General features: G+C 41.3%; 2 long non-coding RNA genes across 2 annotated transcripts in view; both read right to left on the bottom strand.

Annotated features, from left to right (window-relative positions):
* Nucleotides 1-9328: 9328 nt before the first annotated feature.
* LOC143152969 (uncharacterized) lies at nucleotides 9329-14821 on the bottom strand. Its single transcript, XR_012993677.1, has 3 exons — nucleotides 14698-14821; nucleotides 13253-13524; nucleotides 9329-9456 (listed from the first exon to the last, which is right to left on the bottom strand). It is a non-coding gene; the product is annotated as an uncharacterized LOC143152969 (long non-coding RNA).
* A 782-nt stretch (nucleotides 14822-15603) lies between these two features.
* Nucleotides 15604-16371, bottom strand: part of LOC143152771 (uncharacterized) — a 44817-nt gene continuing 44049 nt past the window's right edge. Inside the window, exon 3 of the long non-coding RNA XR_012993637.1 lies at nucleotides 15604-15763. This is a non-coding gene — a long non-coding RNA (uncharacterized LOC143152771). The remainder of the gene's footprint in view (nucleotides 15764-16371) is intronic.

The raw sequence follows: 16371 nt of genomic DNA, 5'->3' as shown, positions 1-16371 counted from the left end.
CCCCGTCTCTCCCTGTTTCTCCTCGTCTCTCCTCGTCTCTCCCCGTCTCTCCCTGTCTCTCCCCGTCTCTTCTTGTCTCTCCCTATCTCTCCCCGTCTCTCCCTGTCTCTCCTCGTCTCTCCTCGTCTCTCCTCGTCTCTCCTCATCTCTCCCTGTCTCTCCCTGTCTCTCCCCGTCTCTTCTTGTCTCTCCCTATCTCTCCCCGTCTCTTCCTGTCTCTCCTCGTCTCTCCTCATCTCTCCCTGTCTCTCCCTGTCTCTCCCCGTCTCTCCCTGTCTCTCCTCATCTCTCCCTGTCTCTCCCTGTCTCTCCCCGTCTCTCCTCGTCCACCGTTTCGGAACCTACACAAGTCATCTTTCATCAATACTCTAGAATATCTCACGAAGGACCTAAGGTACCAAAAATACATCCTTGGAAAAGATTGTAACAAAAAAGAACACTACACGACATAAATAAATTTTCCACCCTCTCTCCATATCAAACAATATTTACAAGAACATTTTCTCTCGAAATAAAATTATTTACCTACAAAATACAACTCCCCTCACTTACTTATCGCCCGAATATTCAGAAATAAATTCACCGAGAAAACAATCATCGTAAAGTGTAAATTCGTCGTTCGAGAAAATTGTCAAGCTCTCCAAAAACAACCTTGCATAAAAAAAGAAAGTAAAAAAGAATAAATCGAGTAAACTCGCCAGGGAAGAAGCTGGGCGTGTGCTCTCGAGGACCACCGCTCGCCGCTCGCTGCTCGCCGCTCGAAAATGAAGTGCTCATCGATACTTCACTGACAAATGTGCTCATTGTGCAGAGGACAGCGTGGCACCACCTTTACAATTATCGCCGGTCGTTTGTTGGCGGAAAATGAAGCGAGCCGGGACACTCTTTTCACCCCGGGGACGACGATCGTCAGAGTCGGTGAATACGGATCCCTTCGACGTAGAACGGTTCTCCCCCGAGGATCGCTACCTACGATTCGTCACCGGCGGAAACTTTTTCTCAATGACCAGGAACGTCGACTGAATGTGGTATCCTCCGAGCGTGTCCCGTGAACGGGTGTACACCTGTAGCTCTCCTCCAGCCATCCCCCGAAAGTAATTCCGGGCTATAATAATAAGCTTCGACCCGGAACGAACAAGGACGACGGCCCATTGACTCCGTTTTTCGTCCGGCTGAATAGAACGAGACGAATTGTGCAGCCACGATGAATCGGTGCCCCCGCGCTCTCGAGGATGCCCCATGAATGAAGACGCCGCCCGACTCCGGCTACTCGCTACCAAATAATGTTGTCCGACGATCGGTACGGTTTGTCCATAAATTATACGTACCACTCCATTTTGCGAAGCCGTCCCTTCGCGTGTTTACACACCGTGCAGCTGGAGATCCCCTGTACGCGTCCTGGAAATTGTTAACACCGGGGGAAAATATTTGTGTCGTCGGCGCACCGAGGTGTCCTAACCGTGAGCTTGAGGATCGGCTGAATTGTTGTTCCGAGTTATTTCGATCGTGTTCACTTCGGTCTTGTCTCTGGTCGATTCTAGAGTTTAGAAAGAAATACGAACCGAGAGAGAATACTCTTGCTAGTGTTCCGAGACGAAAGATTGAGAGAGTTTCTGGGGCCTTTTTTGATCCGTCATGTCTTTGCAGTGTATCCTTCTTTTTTCTTTTTGATCAAAACCATTGCAATAGAGACGAGTGAATGTATTTCGTCTCTGTATTTTGGTTAACCCTCTCGGTGCATTGTAAAATAAAAAATCTATAAATGATGTAGTTTTATGGGACATTTTTTACTGGGAGACTTCGAGTGTATTGTTGAAAGGAAGAACGTTCTATTGCGATAACTTTTATTATGTAGGAATGGTATGTTGAGAGGACGCGACGGGTCGAAAAAGACCCGAAGAACGCACAAGGGGTAGATTGGAGTACGGGATACTACCCTGGTAGTGCTGTATCGGGGAAAGAGGTTTCACGATATCGAGGAAGTGGATTGTAAGGGATTGAACGAAACGTTACAGTTTTGTTTTGGTAGCCTCGAAAGCGAGGGAAAGAAGAAACTCAACAAGTTCGCGCGAGCGATCGAAGAAGAAAGCGCACCTATCGGAGGTCTCAAGATAAAGGCACTCTGAAATAATATTTAAACTACCAATTGACTGAGTCCAGTAGTCTGGATGTCTGTTTTCAGTACCTAGAGAAATATCATGGGGTGTGCTTTATTTCCGAACCTCGTCTAATCTTTATCTGCATTATACATCGTTGGAGGTCTTTTATTTGTTCAAAAAAATTTCGATGGAGGAGATAACACTGTTGAAAGGTACCAAGAGTGACCTCGAAGTGATCCTAGAAGAGCAAACAAATCAAAATGACCTTACTCGTATTTTGTATGACAAATTGCAAAACTTTTGTAACTAACCTCTACAATTCGTGGCACTCGGTTCGTTGAGTGCAACATTTCACTTTTTTTCTTTCATTTCAGTCAAAACACCGGTGACTAACCTAACTCCGCACGATGAGGAAAGTCCTAATCTAACCCAATCCTAACTTCTACAATTCGCGGCACTCGGTTCGTTGAGTGCAACGTTTAAATTTTCTTTGTTTTATTTCGGTCGAAACATCGCTGGACAACGTAACTCCGCGTGACGGGGAAAGTCACAACGTTTAACTCCCCGCGAACAAAACAGCCCGTACCCCAATATCGATAACTACCCAATTGTACGGTCTCCGGAGGTTCGTTTCTGATGTAATCAGGGAATACGCAAGGGGTGATACTAATTGTAATCGTATAACGGACCGACAAGCCGAGGGGGCGACGAGCATCGCAAAGAATTGATTCTGGTTACGTTAATATAATCAGAAATTCAGGATCGCTCGTCCCTGCCCTTATGAAATATGTACCGCGAGAGAACGTCTGTTCTCTCGTCTTATTTATTTACCATTGAGTTGCACGATCACGGAAGTTCAACGATCCGTTTCCAACATTCGAACGCGCGATTGTTAACCGACGTGTTTGAAATTAATCGAGCCGATGTCGTAAACTGTGCCAGAGCGATTTTACAATGTATAGTGAATCGTCTCCTCTTTGGTCGTGGATCAAAGAAATGATGAAGGGAAATTGTAAACGATAAAATAAATTTAAGACCATTAAAGAAAATAATAATAACGATAAATAAGACACTGAACTCGGTTTTGATCACTTCTCCATAGTATTTCTTCCTAAAGATATTTTTAATTGGATGCATTCGATCGAGTACTATAGTAATACACATATGCTGGTACGTGAGCGCTCTTCTGTTGAATTGTAGTGTGTTACATCTAGAACACTTTGCACCAATTGTTTTCACATTACGTTTCGTGAAAGCGAGGTATTGGTTCCTGGAAAATTTAAAAAAAACATACCTAAATACTTTCTCTCAGAATCTATGTGTAAAAGTTTGGAAGATATTTGTCTTCGTCCTTGTAGAATTAAATACTTTTTTTAATTTTCCCGTGGCACGCATCAAAGTGCTAATATTTTTAAATTAATCTTCGACACGTTCATCACCCCTAGTCCGAGCAACAATCTACTCATAGTCGGACCTCTACCTCAAAGATCCTATTAACATTATATTGATCAATTTCAACTGTTTTTATACAAAATTTTACTGTAGACTCTATCGCACGTTCTCTGGACATGACTTTCTCCATGTGTACAATCAATTTTATGAATTGTTTCATAAATTGTGCGTCACGTTCCGCGTATAATGCTCATGAGTCTAGAAGGTTTTGCTTATCACCGCATTGATCCGGAGATCACGAACAGAATTATCTATCCCCCAGCAGCCAGTCTACACTAGAGGGTCAGACTCGGAGTAACTATTCCTCTCATCGTATTCGAATCATCGAGGTCGAGAACCCTAGAACTCTGCTCTCCAACAATTACGAGGAAGTTTACTTTTGGGTCTTTTTTGCTATTGCAGTTCAACCCAATTTCATCAGGGATACGATCCAGGACCCATATGTTTCATCCTTAACTGTATCTTCATCGAAATCCAAAGTCAGTTCCAATATTTCGAGTTCACTCGATGCTAGATACTCAGGCTTAGAATAATCCTACTGTTTCGAATCATCGAGTGCAAGGACCCTAGACTTCTCCAGCAAATTCAAGAAAGTTTTTGTTCCCGGAGCTTAACACAATTCCATCAAGAATAGACCCGTAGCGGTCTAGCTGTACACCGTGTGCTATGTTCCGTGCATAACACTCACGGGTCTGCCAGCTTTCGTTGATTACCTTATTGATCCAGAGATCACGAACAGAGATCTCTAACTCCCATCAGCTAGTCTCTCTCATGGGGTCAGGCTCGGAATAACCAGTCAGAGTAACAGAACAACTCCTCTGGTCGTGTTCGAATCATCGCGATCGTGTACGGGGAACCCCAGAACTCCAGCCTCTGGCAATTTGCAAGGAACTTTATGGATTATCTTTGCTCTTGGAGTTCGACACAATTCCATCGAGGATAAGACCCGGTACACGCCGAGGTGTACAATTCTTCTTCCACTCGTTGCTGTATTTCCATCTTCGATTATCTTCGTTGCACATTCTTTCGTGTAAATTGCGTTGTGCCCGATCTCTGGTTTCACGATTTCATTTTAGTTTCGAGGTCACCCCATCGCTAAAACGAAACCCACCGTTGCTCGTTCCTGGTCACGCGTAGGCGGATCCTTCTTCGACAAAAGTCATTTTTTTTTACTTTCTTTCTTCCTCCATTCCCATTCAACCCTTTTGGTATACGTTTCTTTCTCGAACTCCCCGATTCTTTCTTCCGTTCCCCTCTATTATTCTCGTTCTTCTACTGAACCATCGTTTCTCGATCGAGTTTATTTTCTCTCTCAGAAAGGTAAATGAAACCGCATCGACCTCGAAACGAGTTCCACGTTTCCAAATTCTGTTCGAAATAGTTCCGTTACGTCGTCCGGTAACACGATAAACGGAATCCGCCAAGTGTAACCGTATCCGGATAATACACGATCGTCCCTCTGCTGTCCCCCGTCCTCTCTTGTAGCGTTGCGCCGTAGAATCACGGATGGCCAGCAACGGTGGCAAAAGAGCGCCGGGGCCTCTGTTTAACATCAAAGACAACGGGCGCGGGGTCAACGAATAGGAGGAGCGAAGTAAAAGTGGGCAACGCATCGCGCGGTTGAAAAGGCATTCGGGTTCCCTTTCACCGGCCGCGCGGCGTCGGCGGCACAAAACGCGTATCGGCGCAGCGACCGAAGCGGCGAGGAGAGGAGCCTCGCGCAATCAATCAGCTTCATGGGAGCACGGAGGCCTGGGCGCGTTAATGCTCGCCGGTTCGAGCCCCGTATAAAACTATGAATGCACGGTTACTGCCACGCTCGGCCGACGAGGATTCGGCCCGAGTGCAACGCAAGATGAATACATACCCCCGTGGCTCCGCGCAGCTCACGCGGTACACATCGCACGGGACGCGCTCGTTCGCGAGCAACCGAACGAACGAACCAACGAACGAACGAACGAACGAAACGAGCCAGCGACGAGCAAACGCGCCCGCGCCCGCGCGCAACCGTGTGTTACGCCACTGACGAACGCATTGTGCCACCGTACCGTGTAAACGAGTCACGCTGCGTCACGTTTCGGCCCACCACCGCAGTGGCAGCAGCAGCAGCCCTTCTCCTTTTGTGCGACCACCCCGCACGCTTTTCAGCCCGGCCTGAATTACGTTACGCCAGTTTACTATCGGCGAGTTTATATTCGAGGTTTATGGCGGACCTCGGCTAGACACACGTGAATGGCGTTTTAATCGAATCGCGGCGGAGCCGCGTAATGATATTTGCTCCCTTCCTTTGCGCAGCGACGAACCGCGGCGCTACCGTGGAGGATCTTTTTATTTATTATTTCCTTTTGTTTCGTTCCTTTCGGTTTATTACCGACGGTTTTTGTTTTTCGAATGGGAACGTGTAATGAACGCGGGTAATGGGGAAGCGTCGAGAGATCTCGACGACATACGCGACACTTTTCAGGTTAGGTGGAGAATTGTTTTCAAGCGGGAACAGATTTTTGGGTTCGATGGCGTTCGAAGTGTTTCGAACGGCGAGTCGAATGGGGGAATTCTTTTAGCGTGGGTAGATTGGAAGGTATTCATTTTTGTAGGGTTTCTCGTTAAACGGTGTCAGTAGTTTATTGGGGAATTTATTTTTTTTTTTGTTAGTGCAGTTATCTATTAATCTTGCAGCGCAATCATCTAGTAATTTTACAGTATACTTATTTATCAATTTCATAGTATTGTTATGTATTGAGTGTCTATTAGTTTTTTGTTAATTACTTTCGTGTCGAAGCACGTGGCACCGAATGTTCCATTGTTAATATTATATAGTATTATATTATATTTTTACTAACACTGCACACGTTTTGAACACTTTTCGATTGCCTCGATATAAAAGTATGAATCCATAATAATCCAATCTCAATACTATTACAACACGGGATAATAAATAAAAATTGATTAAAAAAATATTTCCTAAAACACTTAACTTCATTTGGAATCAATGGTCGACTAAATTCGGTCACGATTAACCCTCGAGAAACTTAACCTTAAAGTACATACAGTTGCAAGATATCTATTTTTCGTTCGTATAGATCTTTCCACGACATATTTCTATCAATATCAATTTATTTCCCAATAAAATAATTTTATCGACAACTTTCGATGAAAGAACTATCCATTTAGGGGTTAAAACGCTCTACGCGCTCGTTTGGTCGTATTGCGTCAGGTGTTCAAGACGCGCGAGCACTCGGGCGCAAAAAGCGAATCGAATCGGCGGGGGTCTCGATCGAGGAGCTGGAAACTCCCGAAATATTCGCACATGCCTGCTCATAACCTAATGGGTTTGACGAGTCGCCGACGAGGATGATGGACTGCTTCGAGGATCGAGGGGGGGTTCCCGCAACCCCTACGCGGCGCTGAAAACGGATTCGCCACGGGCAGCTGTGGCAGCGCGAGACTCCTCTCGCCTTCTAGCTCGTTTTCTTCCTCCTTATTCTCGTAGTGGGGGGAATCAACTCTCCCGTCATCGTAATCGGGTTTTCTGTCGCGTCGCCCGAAATACGACGTCCTTTGTGTACACGCGTGTTTTACACGAGCGGGGTATGCCCGTTTCGAATTATGCACGGGACGAACCCCTCGGGAGACTCGAGAGCTCGACCGGCGAAAACCACTTTATTATACGCGCGTCGAAATTTTCATTCATACTCGTTTCGGTTCGTCACGGTTCCCTAATGCCGCTCGAAGTTGAAATATAGTTACGACCGTACCTACGACGAGATACGAAAATCGAAAAGAGCCCAACTATTGAGCTAAACCATACACTGACGTCTTTCTCGTCGTTACGATCCTTCGGCGAAGTCAAAAGAATCATAACCTCTTCGTCACCCACTAACTCGGAAACTTTCTCGGTAATTTTCGCGAAATTTTCTCCTGTCGTCGCAACTTCTCGATACACGAGAGGAACGCAATCCTTTCATCGACCACTAACAGAGAACTTGTAAGATAATTACGAAAGAATACCACTCTATGGCTATACGTTAAGAGATCCGAGACAAATCGCGCCAACTTTTGCCAAAAAGTGGAAACAACTGTTGTCTTGGGAGTTGATCCTTTGTTGCGAGTAACCGTCGGTAAGAGAACTCAGTGTGCGAGAGTAAAAAACGGTGCAAAATTATTCTGTATTTCGCGATGATTGAATATTATATTGTATTATAGAGATACATATGATTCCGATCGGTAGGAAAGGATTATACACGCAAGATAATTGAAAATGGCTCCTCGCATTGAATTGGTGCAAAATGGACGAATCTTTTTGTGCCATGTGGACGTAAGATGATGATGATATCTTATAGGGTAACTAAAGAAACACGGTACTAAATTGAGAGTATTTTTTGGATAATTTAAAACATCTCTTATCATTTATCAACAACAGGTAGAAGTGATTAATTAACTTTTCGATTCAATTTTAAAACTTCGATTTATCGTCTTATTTTTTAACATTAATTAGGGTAATAATGAATGACCCGATCACAGTGGTAATAAATACGTAGTTACTCTACAGACATCTTCTAGTATGAATATTTTCTGTAACCAAGTGTAGTGTTCAGTCTTAAAATGTTAAAAAGTAGTGGTATTTCTTTTTTATATCGAAAAAATATTATCTATATAATTTATAAGTTAAATGGGAGAAGATTGAACGTCGTATGGATGTGGAATTGCGCGGAACTAACTTTTGGAACCTTTTGTCTTCGGATAACTTATCAAGGGAATTGCATTCAACGGTCGATAATGTTGGTAACGTGTGGTTACTTTTTTAATGATCTAAAAAACGATACTCGAAGAATTGTATCACAAACGATACATCGCATTCAATGTTATCAACTTAGAATGGAAAAATGTTGCGACGCTATAAACGGTAAGAATTAAAACTAAGGATACTGACAGTTAATTATTCGAATATTATCGAATTTGAATCGAACTAAATTGGTAGAAGAGAAGCAACCAAGCACACAATAAAATGTTTTCTTCGATTGTTACGATAAATAGAATACCTTACGGATCAATATATATCGATTAGTACTGGATGAAGAATGTACAAAGACTCATAATCGATTCCATTTCTTTGCGAAGTCGATTAAATTTATAATCAAGAATATATTAACATTAGATAAAGCATTGCTAATGCAGTACACAAGAGTTGTAACAATATCTAGAACAGACTAGATATCAACAAGTAAAACACACGTACCTCGATACTCGTTCATTTCTCGAAACGTTTTTCTTCCTCGATTTCTACAGAACCACTAGAGCCCTCTTGCCGTAAATCGTCGAGTTTCCAATTAAACAGTGAGTAGGGGAAGATCCCATCACCCAATGTAATTCGTATTTCTAAAAGAAAGGTTAAACGTCACTTGTCTTGTATCTCGAATAACATTGTCGATCATTTGGCGATCGAGGGTAACTCTGATGAAAAGGTTATAAAATATAAATACAAAGATACCAGAATAACGTTTAATTTCAGTGATTTATTGTTATTATACCTTTCTAATTTTACGTTTGTAAAAGATCGAGTTCAAATTTTAGAATATATATAAGAATCGAAATATATTCAAAAATGCGATTCAATAATTATGATCGTGCTTATACAATTTCATAATATAATATTTTTAAATCAAGTACTTGTAATTTTTATTAGACTTACCTTGTATGCTCAATACCTTCGTTTCATTTTACAAGCGTTGGTACCACACTATCTGAAATACCTACTTCGTAAAATATCCGTGGTTCTGGAGCGACCTCTTCGTGAAAGCACGGTAAATCCGGGAACTACGTTCAATGCACCACCGAAGTCGGTAAAGTGGTGAAAGTAGAAAACTCGTCTCTGTAGATCGTTTGTAGTTCTATCAAACTTGTCGATCTGAAAAAAATATTCTAAAAATAAGTTGCACTCGTTCCCACGGCTCGATGCAACAACAGATAGTATTGTAAAAGTAAGAATGTTTTACAAATTATAGCTATGCTAATAACTAAGTAAAATTTTTCAAATTCCATCTATTCTTAGACCATGTTTTGTAATATCTGATATTCTAAGTGAAGAATGATCAAACGATAATTTCAACTTTAATATCTTTTCCTTTGGCTCTTAATATAGAACCGCAGAAAGGAATGGAAGAAGAATAAAGAAAGGGGAGCTGTTCGGGTTACTCGAAACGAATTTATAAAGATGTATCTTGCCTAAAAAAAAAAAATGTCCCTAAGGTCCAGTAATTCTTTCCATGCGAGTGGAAAGGTGTGCGATACATATTACTCTCCAACGACAATTCATGGGTAACTTTTTATTAACCAACAGACTGTTACTACATATTTTGCGCAACGAGTACACAAACACGACGCTATATCCACACTGAATTAAAACTTGCGATTCGATCGGAGGGAAATCTTTTTTCGAACGCAAACGAGATGCGATCCGATCAAATGTGAGACAAGTTCTTAACGTATTTCAAACTGGATATGAAACAGAGAAAAAGAGATACGACGAACAACGTTAACCCTCTCGAACGTAATCAAGTATTCCATACGTCCCGAGAAAGACGAGAAAATTGAGGTTACCGGTAAAAGCGAACCATTATCTACTTTTCATTACCCACCGATTCTATCGACCATCGTACAGTACATTCTTAATGTTGTTGCAAGAAAACATTCGTGATGCGGTAACAAATGAAAATTTCTCATAGACGAGCGACACGTACTCGTACGAAAACGCGAGTCGACGTTACACGAATTCTTAAACTACCTCGGAGAAAATCACCGGGAAATGAATCGAACGGTAATTTTCATCGAGTCGTTCACGATCGTAGGTTATGTGATGCCATGTTGTATGTTCGTACGATTACTCGTTATTTCTCTCGCGTTCGTATTGTGCTGCTTTGTGGTGAACGTTGTGAACGGTGTATCGCAAAAAAAAAGGGGACGATATGTAACGTGTTGTAGATTTACATTGTTGCACAAGCGGTTCGCGTAGAAATTAATTCCTCGATTTACAGTCCCGCGTTGCAAAGGTGCGACTCGATGGTTACCGATCGTCGCGGGTACTGTCTAAAACGCATGTCTTCTAACGCAGGGACTATCGTACGCAAGGTGAAACCGATTAAAAGGTGACATTAATCGGGTTACCTCGTGCAATGAGTGTCTAATCGATCGTAGACTTTCGATTTATTACGAAAGCCCTTCGAGCGTTCGCGTCCACACATCTGTAACACGTAACTGGACGCAGCCCAAGCGACACACGTTCGCGTACCAATGTTGGGGGACTGCACTTATGATAACGTTCGATTTCAAGGACGCGAATACACGCTTACCGATGCTCGTGCAACCGGTTTCTTTAGATTCTGCCAATAGTCTGGCAAAAGACGAGCCACTTTCGCGCGGCTAGTTCAAGGAGAACTGAAATCGCAAGAGCGGAATTGAAATAACGTCAATACCGTGCAAAAATTCAACTTTGTTGTCCAACCGGTCGATTGAGTCCTTTCGTCGAGACGAAAGTCCGAGAAACGAATGTCTCGTTTACTTGTTTCTACGGGAACTGTTCCGAGTCGACGAGCTGAGAATACTTTATTTAAAATGTTTATGAACGCTCGGAGAACGGATTCGTGATTCATTGTTCCGCGATGTCTCCGAAACGAGATTTTCGTTCACGTTTTTTCAAATTATTTATTCCCCGTTTGAAGTTCTCATCCTCTTAAAAATGTTCACCGGTGCTCGACGAGCAACGAATCTTCAACGAATTCTCCTCCCGATCGTGGACCTTTTTATCGATGAAATCCGGGTAACAGTTTATTTTAACCGTTTGTTTTAAAGAGGGACGTCTTTAAAGAGGAGAGCGCGAAGGAAATGATAAAATTATAGTTAAATACTGTTACGTGTCTACGAGGTAGCGCGAGTTACTGTAATTACGGAACAATTTTGTAAAATTACTCGTGGAAGTGTTTGTCGGTTGTGAGTTCGCTATTGTCAATATTATTATCGTATGAGTGGCAGTTTGAATATCTTTGGTGGAATAAAACTTAAAGTGCACATTGATGTACCGATAATTCGGTGAAGTTCGAAGAATGAGAATCGGATGCAAACGAGAAATTGTGGAAACGAAATTACGAAACTGATAAAAAATAGCGATAGTTACGCCAATGAGAAAGCAATGAGAGTGCAGAAGAATCGGGAATTATCCATCGTTACGCCGATGGGTCCTCGAGCATCCTTAAAAAAAACTTACTACATGCTCGAGTTCAACGTTTTTTCTTTACGTGGGATGCCTCTTCTCGCGTTTTTCTACGCAGACAGTTCTCACTTTTTTCCGCGTCGTTCTTTTTTCAGACCACTCGTGCTTGTTTGCCGTTTCCACCATTTCTTTTTCTAACTCGCGGCCACGTTTCCAGAAATTCGTGTAAGTCATTCTTCAAACCGTTTCGCTCTGTCGGTACGAAAACTTCGAACAGCCGTAGATCAGCCTAGAATAGTCGGATTTGTTTCGAACAAAGTTCGAGTCAAAGGGTGAATATTTTTAAACGAACCGAGCTGGATAGAATTTCAATCGGATCGTAAATATTGAAACCAATCGAGAGTTAGAAAGTTCGGGACACTTTTGAAAACGTCTGGATGGAAATCGAATATCTCGCGAGAACTATGCTTTATGACAACGATTTACAAACCTTTTTTTAACAGGTGACCCCTAAGAAAAGAGAAGAAAAATTTCTCCAACCACGGTGATTGGTAGATACAGGACGACAGATACGAGAAAACATTTCTCTACATTTTCCTACGTTGGAAAATTTTCTTTCGCGCCCATTTTGAATTACATAACCTCTTCCCCAATAGTCCCCTCACTTTTAAAGACACTACAGTTCAACAAAAATCTTTCGTTACAGTTATCTTAATCGTAAATGCGAGATGATCAAGTAGAACGGTATACTAAATTAATCAATAATCCATTTCCTAACCTTCAAATGCACCTGATCGCAGAACTGCGGCCATACTCCTTTTCACAGACGTTACTATTAGATTGTTCGGAAAGTCAATTTCGTTTTTTCTGGTGAGAATAAAACATGATTTTTTTAGAGCGTACAAACATTTTATTAAATTATATATTCTCTATTTTGGAAAACGAAATTACTTTCCGAACAACCCAATAGATACCGCTGATGTGTTTTTCACCTACAGTTGCATTTCATATTTTTTCTTCCGCGCAACGAGTAGAATCACCTTTTTCAATTTTATTCGCAACTTTCGAAAAAAGAAAAGAAAAAAAAACATATATTCAAAGGTTAACCTAAAAAAAAAGGGTACGCGCGACCCAAGTTGCTCGTGCAAGGGGATAACGTCTTTTAGATTTCCTCCGACGAGACGAGTGGAGCTGGCGTATATATATTTTTAAACCCTCTCCGGTGAATTACAATATTCCCTGTTGCAAATATCGCCACTTAACCGTATTTCGCTCTGGTCGTTCCCCAAATGGTCCCGCTTCACTTTCACAAATCCGAGTGCGCGGGAAGCGGAGTTCCGAATTTTTCTCGGCGGCAACATCTGCGTAGTGCACGAGGACAAAACGAAGCGGAGCGTTGCGCATGCGCGCGATAAAGATCCGTGTATCGGGATAATGGGATTTTTTTTAATCGGTAACGAACGCCTTTGTCTACGACTACGTGTTCATGGATACATACCTGCGAAAGAGTAACTCGCCGAGACACGATGCTCGTGACTAATGTGACCTTCACCCTTGCCTCGTTTCACCGACTGGTCATTTCTCTCGGCGGTGGTTTAACTTCTTCAACTAGCTTCGAGCCGGTCCTGGTTACGCCGTGTATAGGTGATGGAACAGCGGAAGAAGACGAGCACGTGACCTTTTTACGAGATCCGTTACTTCATCCGTAATCCTTCGGACGCTTTTGTATCGAACGAGTACGGTCGACTGAAGTCGATGTTGAATTTGTCTCTGAAAATTTACAATGTTTAACGATAGACCACTAATTAGGTATATAGTCTATTTTACTCGATTATCTACATTTTTTTAAATTTTAATAGTCTCACCACCCATTAATTCTACGAACGCTTTTGTGTCGAACAAGTACGGTCGATTGAAGTCGATATTGAATTTGTCTCTAAAAATTTACAATGTTTAATAATAGACCACCAACTGGATAATAATATATATTATAAATCAATGATATTATTTTATTTTACTCTCGCATATATTCGCTCGGAGTTACTCACGGTGTTCGGTATCAGCTATATATATATATTACAAAAAAAATATTCCGTCACAAATGGTACTATGAAAAAACTAATTGCCAGGATGTTAAAATTAACGTATGCGATATTTAAAGCACACGGAGGATATGTTGACGAAAAAAGAGATCTAATTATTATTAACGATGTTGGCGAGATTCCGTGCAAATTGATCGATGGAAAAAGATTACTTTCCATTATGAATGCTTCAGTGATTTCCATTACTCTTTTAGATTTTTGTGACACGTTAATGGAAGTTCTACGGATTTTTGGGAGGGAGTGTACTTTACTTGATTATATTTTTTCCGAAAAGTTGCATTTACCTCCCACTACTTCCTCGAATACTTTCATATTTATCAAGTGGTGTCCGATCTAAAACATTGTAACATTCGGTAATGGGCTATCGAATGTTACAAATTACATAGCTATTTTCCTAAATTTTTACCCAAACAGTTTCTCTTATCTTCCACTATTTACATTAATTCCTTAATTTACAAAAGTGTCTTTTTCGTTTCTTAATTAACGTTCTACTTTTCTTGGTGAACGCAAACTGCTTCCTACGATCGCCATTTTATCCAGCAGAATTTAAATCATGGAATTAATTAATGTAGAAAATGGTGTAGGTTACGCAAGAGACGGACACTAAAATATGCAAAGTATCCCTGACACTTCGAATGCTTCTTTCAACGTACGATCGTTCCTTTTACAATAGGTATCTAATTTATTGTTTCAGCGCAACGGCTGACTAGGTTGATCGAAGTGCAAGGCGATATAACCACAAAAATAGGAAGTAAAAGTAAATACGCGACCGTTATCAGGAATTTCTTTATTTACTTTACGTTAAATATTCGATGAATTTAATCTGTAACGCTTTGAGTACCTTCGAGGCGAATAGGTCTTTTTTCTCGCTGAGTGACTAGTCAATTTCTTGATCCAGAAAAGTTGTCGATCCGGTTACCAGCGTCTAGGTTATGGAAGCGTGAGACACAACGACTAAAATAAAACATAACGTTTTCGTATACATTTATTTATCGAATCGCTTTGAATATTTTTTTTACCGAACGATATTTCGCAATCGTTGGTCAGATTCCACGATACAGCAGATGGAACCACGGAAACGGAAACTCGACACGGGACTTTTGATCTTTGCAAGAGTTTATTTATTTCCTGGAGATTCGAATGATTTTTCCCCGTCACGGTGGATAATTTACTTCCTGATCCGATACCGTAGCCAATTTTAGTTACCAAAGTTCAAGCGACGACACCTCCGATGAAAAAGATCAGGACACTCGACCTTTAAGTTCATTTAATCTCCGACAATTCGAATAATGAATATTGTTCCCGTCACGGTGGTTAATTTCGCGATGAGGTACCGAGATTGATTAGGTTACCAGATTCGAGGCGATAGAAATCTAAAAGCCGAGGAACCCGCGACCTTTGCGCGAGTTTCTTCGTTTAAACTCCGTGGATATCTTTTCACCGAGTGAAAGAATAGCGACACATGTATTTCCTCTCGTGTAATTAATTCCTGGATTCAAGAAAGAAAAAAAAAAAAAGTCATCGATCCAGTTACCAGCGTTTAAGTAACAGTCGCATAAAAACGAACACTGAAGTAATCACGGTTGACCTCTGCATAAAGTTTCACTTTGAATTCCAGCGACAGAAGTTACTTAATCGATTTAGAATAATTGCTTCTCTCGATCGACGATTAGTTTTCTTCTTCGTTTAGAAAAACAGGCTGCTCGTCTGTCCTTCTTCGAAAGACAGAAGAAAACGAAGCTTCGACAAGAAGTACGCGATCCTTGTATGAATTTTGCACTCCCTCCTTTCCGTTCGAATTATTTTATAACGTGTTCTACGTATGAGATCATTCTCGTTGCAGACACGAGATTACTTCTCGAGACAGCGCTGCAGCCGGTCCGATTGCAACTCTCTAATTGTAAGTGCTGGAAAAACAAAAGAAGAATAAGACGAAGTGTTCGATAAGCTACTACGTAAGGTTTTTATGTAACCATTTAATTGCGGAACGCGTATACATACGTCTCGAGAAATTTGTACAACTTGTATAAATTACGCGGATATATGCATCTTAACATTATCATCGAGGAAAACTTTATGCGGTACTTAGTCGAAAGATGTTGACATGTTCGTACAGTCTCTGAACATCGTTTAAGCTTTAACGCTATTTGTATTCGAAGAATTCATTTTTTTCAGGATCGTTTAAAAATGAGAATAGAAATTTATGAACGTGTAATTTGATTTGTTAGCATTACTAACGAATTGACGAGGTATTTTCGATTAAAATGAGCCCAGACACCATTTTCTTTTACTCGATTCGTATAATTGGAACGACAGTATGGCGAGCAAGGTGCTCCAAACATGTATAATTAAACACAGTCCGAGTGTAATTGTGTTTGGATGCCTTTTGTTCGAGAAAATCTTATCGATGAGATGAAAATGCTTTTGTAAAATAAAATGAGAAATGTACAAATCTTTCGTTAACGAACGAATGGAAGAAACGTTACGATGGAGGTTCCAACATAGGGGTCCCAAA

This window comes from Ptiloglossa arizonensis, chromosome 11 (assembly GCF_051014685.1).
Source record: "Ptiloglossa arizonensis isolate GNS036 chromosome 11, iyPtiAriz1_principal, whole genome shotgun sequence".
Taxonomy (NCBI): Eukaryota; Metazoa; Arthropoda; class Insecta; order Hymenoptera; family Colletidae; genus Ptiloglossa; species Ptiloglossa arizonensis.
Note: the sequence above shows the minus strand (reverse complement) of the source record. Positions and strands in the feature narration are given on the sequence as shown.